Genomic DNA, 8,306 nt, shown 5'->3' with positions numbered 1-8,306 from the left:
CTGTCTAGAAAAATGTCCATTTCATCCAGATTTTCCAGTTTTGTTGAATATAGGCTTTTGTAGTAGGATCTGGTGATTCTTTTGAATTTCCTCAGTTTCTGTTGTTATGTCTCCCTTTTCATTTCTGATTTTCTTAATTTGGATAGTGTCTCTGAGCCCTCTTGTTAGTCTGGCTAAGGATTTATCTATCTTGTTAATTTTCTCAAAGAACCAGGTCCTGATTTTGTTGATTCTTTGTATAGTTATTTTTGTTCCTATATGGTTGATTTCAGTCCTGAGTTTGATTATTTCCTTCCATTTACCCCTCTTAGGTGTATTTGCTTCTTTTTGTTCTACAGTTTTCAGGGGTGCCTTTAAGCTGGTAGTGTATGCTCTCTCCAGTTTCTTTTTGGAGGCACTTAGAGCTGAGTTTTCCTCTTACTGCTTTCATTGTGTCCTGTAAGTTTGGATATGTTGTGCTTTCACTTCCATTAAATTCTAAAACATCTTTAATTTCTTTATTTCTTCCTTGACCAAGTTATCATTGAGTAGGATGTTGTTCAGCTTTCATGTGTATCTAGGCTTTCTGGTGTTTTTCTTGCTATTGAAGACCAGTCTTAGTCTGTGGTGATCTGATAGGATGCATGGAATTATTTCAATCTTCTTATAATTGTTGAGTACTGTTTTGTGACTAATTAGATGGTCAATTTTGGAGAAGGTTCCATGAGGTGCTCAGAAGAAGGTATATTCTTTTGTTTTAGAATGAAATGTTCTTTAGATATCTGTTAAATCCATTTGATCCATAACTTCTGTTGGTTTCAATGTATCTCTGTTTACATCACAATGTATCTTGTGTTTCCATGATCTGTCCATTGATGAGATTGGGTTGTTGAATTCTTCCACGTTTATTGTGTGAGGTTCAATGTGTGCTTTGAACTTTAGTAAAGTTTGTTTTATGAAAGTGGGTGTCCAGAGTTCTTCTTGGTAGATCTTTCCTTTGATGAGTATGGGATGTCCTTCCTTATTCTTTTTGATAACTTTTGGTTGAAATTTGACTTTATTCCATATTAGAATGGATACTCCAGCTTGTTTCTTGGGACCATTTGTTTTCTAGCCCTTTACTTTGAGGTAGTGTCTGTCTTTGACACTGAGTTGTGTTTTCTGTATGCAGCAAAATTTTGGGTCCTGTTTACATATCCAGTCCATTAGTCTTTGTGTTTTTAATTGGGGAACTGAGTCCATTGATGTTAAGAGATATTAAGGAATAGTGTTTTTTGCTTCCTGTTATATTGATGTTATTCTTATGTTTGTGTGGCTATCTTCTTTTGGGTTTGTTTAGAAAAGATTGCTTTCATGTTCTTTCTAGGGTGTAGCTTTCCTCCTTGTGTTGGTGTTTTCTATCTATTATCCTTTATAGAACTAGATTTGTGGAAAGATATTGTATAAATTCGGTTTTGGCATGGAATATCTTGGTTTCTCCATCTATGGTAATTGAGAGTTTTACTGGGTATAGTAGCCTGGGCTGGCATTTGTGTTCTTTTAGGGTCTGTATAAATAACATCTGCCCGCGATCTTCTAGCTTTTATAGTCTGTGGTGAGAAGTCTGGTGTAATTCTGATAGGTCTGTCTTTATACTTTACTTGACCTTTTTCCATTACTACCTTTAATATTCTTTCTTTGTTTAGTGCATTTGGTGTTTTGATTATTATGTGACAGGAGGAATTTCTTTTCTGGTCCAATCTATTTTGAGTTCTGAAGGCCTCTTGTATGTTCATGAACATCTCTTTCTTTAGGTTTGGGAAGTTTTCATGTATCATTTTGTTGAAGACACTTACTGGTCCTTTTAAGCTGGGAATCTTCACTCTCTTCTATACCTATTATCTTTAGGTTTATTCTTCTCATTGTGTTCTGGATTTCCTGGATGTTTTGGGTTAGTAGCTTTTTGCCTTTTGCATTTTCTTTGATTATTGTGTTAATTTTTTCTATGGTATCTTCTGTACCTGAGATTCTCTCTTCTATCTCTTGTATTCTGTTGGTGATGCTTGCATCTATGATGCCTGATCTCTTTTCTAGGGTTTGTATCTCCATTGTCTCCCTTTGTTATTTCTTTATTTTTTTCTATTTCTGTTTTTAGATCCTGGATGATTTGTTCAATTCCTTAACCTATTTCTTTGTGTTTTCCTGTAATTCTTTAAGGGATCTTTGTGTTTCCTCTTTAAGGGCTTCTAGCTGCTTACCTGTGTTCTCCTGTATTTCTTTAAGGGAATTATTTATGTCCTTCTTAAAGTCCTCTATCATCATCATGAGATGTGATTTTAAATCAGAGTCTTGCTTTTCTGGTGTGTTGGGTATATCCAGAGCTTGCTGTGGTGGAAGAACTGGGATCTGATGATGCCAAGTAGCCTTGGTTTCTGTTGCTTAACTTCATGCCCTTGCCTCTAGACATCTGGTTATCTCTGGTGTTAGTTGGTCTTGCTGTCTCTGACTTTGGCTTGTCCCTCCTGTAAGCCTATGTGGCAGTACTCCTAGACAACCAGTTCTCTTGGGAGGAATTTGGGCATGGAGAGCTGTGGCACAGGGTCAGCTCTGGGTTGCAGACAGAAACTGGAAGGATCCTCTCCCTGGCTGTTCCTTGGTTCGTGTGACATGATTACTCTGGGCGGGTCCCTCTTGGGCTAGGAATTTGAGCAGAAGTGGTGGTCTTATCTGTGCTCATGGGTGTGTTGGCACTTTTGGAGACCAGCTCTCTCCTGGTGGTATTTGGTATTTGGGTATGTAGTGCTGTGGCACTGGATCAGCTCAAGGCACAAGTGAAAACCGCAAGGATCCTGTCCCAGGCTGCTCTTCAGGTACTGTGTCCTGAGGGTTCAGGGCAGGTCCCTCAGAGCAGAAGTGGTAGTCTTACCTGTGTTCAAAGTTGTTTCTACATTCCTGGGAGACCTGCTCTCTCCCAGTGGTATTTAGATATGGAGTGCTGTAGCAATGGATCAGCTCTGGGCACACACAGAAACCAGAAGGATCCTGTTCCAGGCTGCTCCTTGGTTCCTGTGTGGGGCCTTTTCTCTCTGTCCCAGTCTGTTTCTCCCTTGTTCTTCATGGTTGCTTTCTACATCATCTGTCACATGGCTGTCACACTGCTGTCATCTTGGATATTCTCATTGTTGTCATCTATGGGATTTTCTTTCTTTTATTCTAGTTGAATTTCCCAGTTGTGAATTTTTTTATCTTCCCATTTTTCTATTTATGAATAGGCTTTAAGAAATAACACAGGTTCCTGTGACTGAAAAGATTATATGGTGTTAGTAGACTCTGTGAGAAATATTCTGCAAGATGCCAATCCCACTTATCACAAAGATTCAGACTGGAGCACTGTTCTTTGCTCTGCTCGAGACATGATTGTCATCCTGAAATCATCACACAGATATTCGTTTCACATTTCCCCTATTTTGTATGTTCTCTCTCTCTTTTTTTCTGTCTGTGTTACTTTTTCATTTTATAGGCAGAATCCTATAGTTTACAGAAAAGGATGCATGGAAGGTAAGTTTTGTTATGATCTTTGAAAAAATATTTTTGAGTGCATATGGTTTTTGTATTTATATGCACATGTGCATGTAGATACATGGTGTGTATGTGTGCATGTGCTTGGATGCATGTGCATGTGTGCGGTTGATATCAGAATCTTTATTGGTTTTCTTTTTTATTTATTCTTCTTTCATATGTTACATCCCAACCCCACCATAGTTTCCCCTTTCTCCTCTCCTCCCAGTCTCTTTCCCTCACATCTCCTCTCTCCAAGATCCACTGCTCCTTTCTCCTCAGAAAAGGGCAGGAGGTCTCTAAGAGATATCAAGCAAACATGATGTATCAAGTTATTATAAGACCAGGCACATCCCCTTATATTAAGGTTGGATGAGGCAACCCAGAAGGAGGAAAAGGGTCTCAAAATCAGGCAAAGGAGTCAGAGAAGGTCTTTGCCTCTACTGTTTGTAGTAACCTCACAAGAACACTAAGCTACACAACCATAGCATATAAGTAGAAGACCTAGGTTAGACCCATGCAGGCCCCATGACGTTTGATTTGGTCTTTGTGAGTTCCTATGAGCCCTGCTTAGTTGATTTTGTGAGTCATTTTCTTGTGTCCATCTTACTTTTTAAAGATTTATTTTATGTATATGAATGTATGTTGAGTGTGTGTATATTCAGGAGCCTGTGAGGGTGATCATAAATGGAAGACAGATCCCCTGGGACTGTAGTTACAAGTGTTTCTGAGCCACTATGTGGGAGCTGTGCACTAAACCTGAGTCCTCTGCAAGAACAGTTAATGCTCTTAACTGCTGAGTGAATCTCTTCAACCATTCCCTCTAAGTATTCTGAGGCAGGGTTTACCAGTGAGAGACTACTTGTTGCTTCAGTGAGAACTGGAGCTCTTAACTCAGGTCCTCCTGCTTGCCCAGTCGGCATTTTGCTGACTCAGCCATCTCCCCAGTCTCTTTGCTGCTATCTTTTTTGTTTGTTGTTTTGAGACAAGAACTCACTTTTTAGACCAGGCTTGGCCTTGAACTCACAGAGAACCACCTGTCTCTGCCTCTTGAGAGTGCTAGGATTAAGGACATGTACCACTATGTCTGGCTACCCTTGTTATGATCTTAAATGTATTAAAATATGTTTATTCTATTGTTGAACTTGATTAGAACCGTAACTATAATGTTTTAGGTTGAAAATAATTTTTCTTCAAAATTAAGTTTTGTCAATAAGCTACTTCAACCACTGTAGTTGCTATGAGATCTGAACCTAATCTTTTTCTCATTATCAATATACGGCATATATTTTACTTATTTTTGTAGGATTTTATCATTATTCCAATCATTTAGAAATTAAACAGTCTCACATTCTTGGACCAAGTTTATATTTCATTCATTGTACCAGATAATTGATGGGCCATTTAACCTAGGAGACCAGTTTCCTTCAGATTGTACAGTTTAATCAATTATTCTACCGAGCCCTCTCTTTCATTGATTCCTCCCTTCCCTCTTTTGCAGAGTTCTTTTAATTCCATTGTTGCACTTCAGTATGACTCCTCTCATTTTCCTATTTTAGTTTTCAATGAAATTATTTTTCAATATTTCCCAAGGCATATTTTTGGTTTTCTTGAAAGAGGGTCTCACTATGTAGTACTGTCTGGTCTAGAACTCCCTATGTAGATCAGGACTGACCTTGAATTCCAGAGATCCACAAGCATCTGTTTCCTAAGTGCTGGGCATAAAGGTCTATGCCAGCACAACCGACTTTTTTGAAGTATCTTCTTAACTTTATTGTTAAGCCATTTTATTGAGATTTTTATTTATTGTGTTCATATTTTCCAAGAACTCTTCCATTCTTATTGGGTAGACACAATGACATTTCCCCCTCTGATGGTAGTAATAGGTTTCACTCCCAAATGTTTCTCTTTGTAAATGTTCTAGCTTTTCCCAAGAGTCCTTTTGCATTAATTTGTCTTGATTTCTCTCCTTTTTTTTTTTAAATTTGAAAACTCTCTCTTTTTTTTTCCAGTGCGAGGTCTTGATTTCAGGGCTTCATCTGTATTTGCTACTACTGAGCTACATTTCTAGCCCAAGTGTTTTTCTTAATTCAACTTTAAAGACTAAAGAGCAGAGTGATAACACTGGGAAGGTTGATAGTGATTGCTTTTACCACTATAGCCAGGTGAACCAGAAATGTTCCAGTGAGTGGGAGTCTCTCTCTCTATTTATTTTCATTTTCTGTCCACCTTTACTTTCTTTCCTTCTTATGTACTTTTTGTTCATTGATGGCCTATACTTTTTATTTTATTATTATGTTTAACTTTTTTTTCTATTTTTTTTTTGGAGCTAAAATCTTGAGAAAGAGGTCAAGCTGGCTTTGTATATAGCCAAAGTTCCTTATGCCTCCAGCTTTGAATATTTGAATGAGAGTTTTGAGCTACCATGCCATGAATTTCCCCTTTTTTCTACCCAAAAAACCATACAGAGTGAAAAATGTAAAAAAATTGGGTAGGACTAATAGAGGAGTAGAGATTTTCATTGAAGAAGGCTATTCTTATATTTCAGTATCAAATCAGTATCACTTAACTCTTTTAATATCAAAAGCCTATTATAGTATGATGTCCTATTACATGTCCTTGATAATTCTACATGATTCTCCTCACAGGAGTCATCCTAGGACCCATTATTTGTCTGTGATGGAGTATCTAGATTGAGTTAACTGAAGTGGGAAGACACACCCTAAATGTGGGTGTCACTATTCCCTGAGCTGTGGTTCCAGATTCAATGAAAATGAAAAAGGTGAGCAGAAGCATCCATCTCTCCCTGCTCTGTGACTGTGACCTTCATGCTGTGACTGTGACCTTCACGCTTGTGACTGTGACCTTCATGCTTGTGACTGTGACCTTCATGCTGTGGTTGTGATCTTCATGCTCTGATTGCTGTGATTTCTCCACCATGATGGACTGTACCTCAGACAAAACAAGCCCTTGTTTCTTTAAGTTGCCATTGCCAGTTAGTTTGTTGTAACAGTGAGAAAAGTAATGAATACCTTTCCTCTTATACTTGTATGTCTTTAAAGCAAAAAACCCAAGTTTCTTTGTAGGTGACAAAGCATATAATACTTGTCTTTTTTTCACTGTGGTTTATTTACCCACAGTATTTTTACTTTGGTGGTCTCTAATTCTACTTTTCTGTAGACAGCACCATTCCATTCTTTGTGGTTAACTAGTGCTAATATATGCATACATAAGATTTTTTTCATCTGTTCATCTATTGTCTGCCACTGCTGTGTAGTTGTTTTCTCCAAGTTGAAATAATTGACTTATAAGATTCAGGAAGGTCATGAAAGTTTTAAGACTTGCTCAGAAAGTTACAAGATTCCCAGTGTCCCTCCCCAAGAATATATAAGTAAAAGAAAAAAAATGCAAGGAGGTAGAAAATCCTCTTGTGTCAAACTGCTTGCAAGTTGAGGAGGAGCTTGAGAGATTTATGTTTTAGGAGTCATCAACTGAACTTCTGGAACCAATAAACTCATTGGTTTTTCTAAGTAGAGTTTGATAGAATTGTTTTTTTGGTCAGGCATTGAATCCCTTTCTGGAGTCAACAGAAATTAGTTTGCATCTCTTTAGAAGATCAAACAGCAAATACCTGAAATAATAAATATTGCACTATTTTAAAAGCATAATATACAAGTTTTGTTTTTCTCTCATAAAAACAAAGGCTGAAAATCACTCTTTGATATATTTGGGACCTATTATCATTCTGTTACTGGCATCTTCAGCACATAGTTTTCTTATTAAACCACGATCATCTGTGGCAAAAGTTGGGAAGTATAATTTATAGCTCACATGTCCACATGAGCAGTGAACGTTATGTATCTTGGTCAGATTATCAGTTTTGTCATACCTATTTAGAGCTGGCCCTTGCCCTACTTTAAGTACCTAGTAGGTATAGATAGAGTTGAATAAATCCCCAAGTTCAGATTAGTTGTTATTTGAGCATATGACTATATCTCTATATTATTGGCATATTTGATATCCAAAGGGATTCTTATTTTATTGAAAGCTTAATCCAAAAGGCACCAAAGAATGCATTTTATTCTAAGTTATGTCTAAGCTCATAGTTTACTCTGTAGATGTGTTTGCATAGGAAGAGGCAACTTAAAACTTCCTAAATACTTTGAGTTACTGTAGTAGATGTAAATTATGTTGAAGAAGGTCATTCTTTCACATAATCTTCATAAGAATGGCAAAGTCATTTCTTCACCATTGTTGTTGATTCAGAAGTTCAGAAAGATGCGAATGAAGTATGCGATCAAATCACTGTTTCTCTGTGTAGCCACTGGTGTCTGGGTATGAATTGAAGAGGCAGAAGAGAACATTGTATAGGATATTCTTGCTAAGCAGTATCACCTTCTTAGTCTTTGTACTATGCCATCAATTGAGAACTAGGACCTCAGGAGCATTAGGAACCAGTTTAGGATATTTTTTCTTCACATATGATTGTACAGTTCTTCTGGTCAACTTTGTCTCAGCCTCCTACACATATGGATTATCAGTATATGCTACCAAGATTGATTATATATTTTATTTTATTTGTTTTTTATTTTATCATATTCTTTAAAATTTATAAAATATTGTAACAACAAAATGGGTATTATAAAAGTTGTTTTATATAAAACAACAATCAATTGAATAGTCTTGTATAGGTACTTGTCTATATCAATATTGAAAATACATGCCAGGTGGTGGTGGCGCACGCCTTTAATCCCAGCACTTGGGAGGCAGAGGCAAGCGGATTTCTGAGT

This window comes from Mastomys coucha, unplaced genomic scaffold (assembly GCF_008632895.1).
Source record: "Mastomys coucha isolate ucsf_1 unplaced genomic scaffold, UCSF_Mcou_1 pScaffold13, whole genome shotgun sequence".
Lineage (NCBI taxonomy): Eukaryota > Metazoa > Chordata > Mammalia > Rodentia > Muridae > Mastomys > Mastomys coucha.
Note: the sequence above shows the minus strand (reverse complement) of the source record.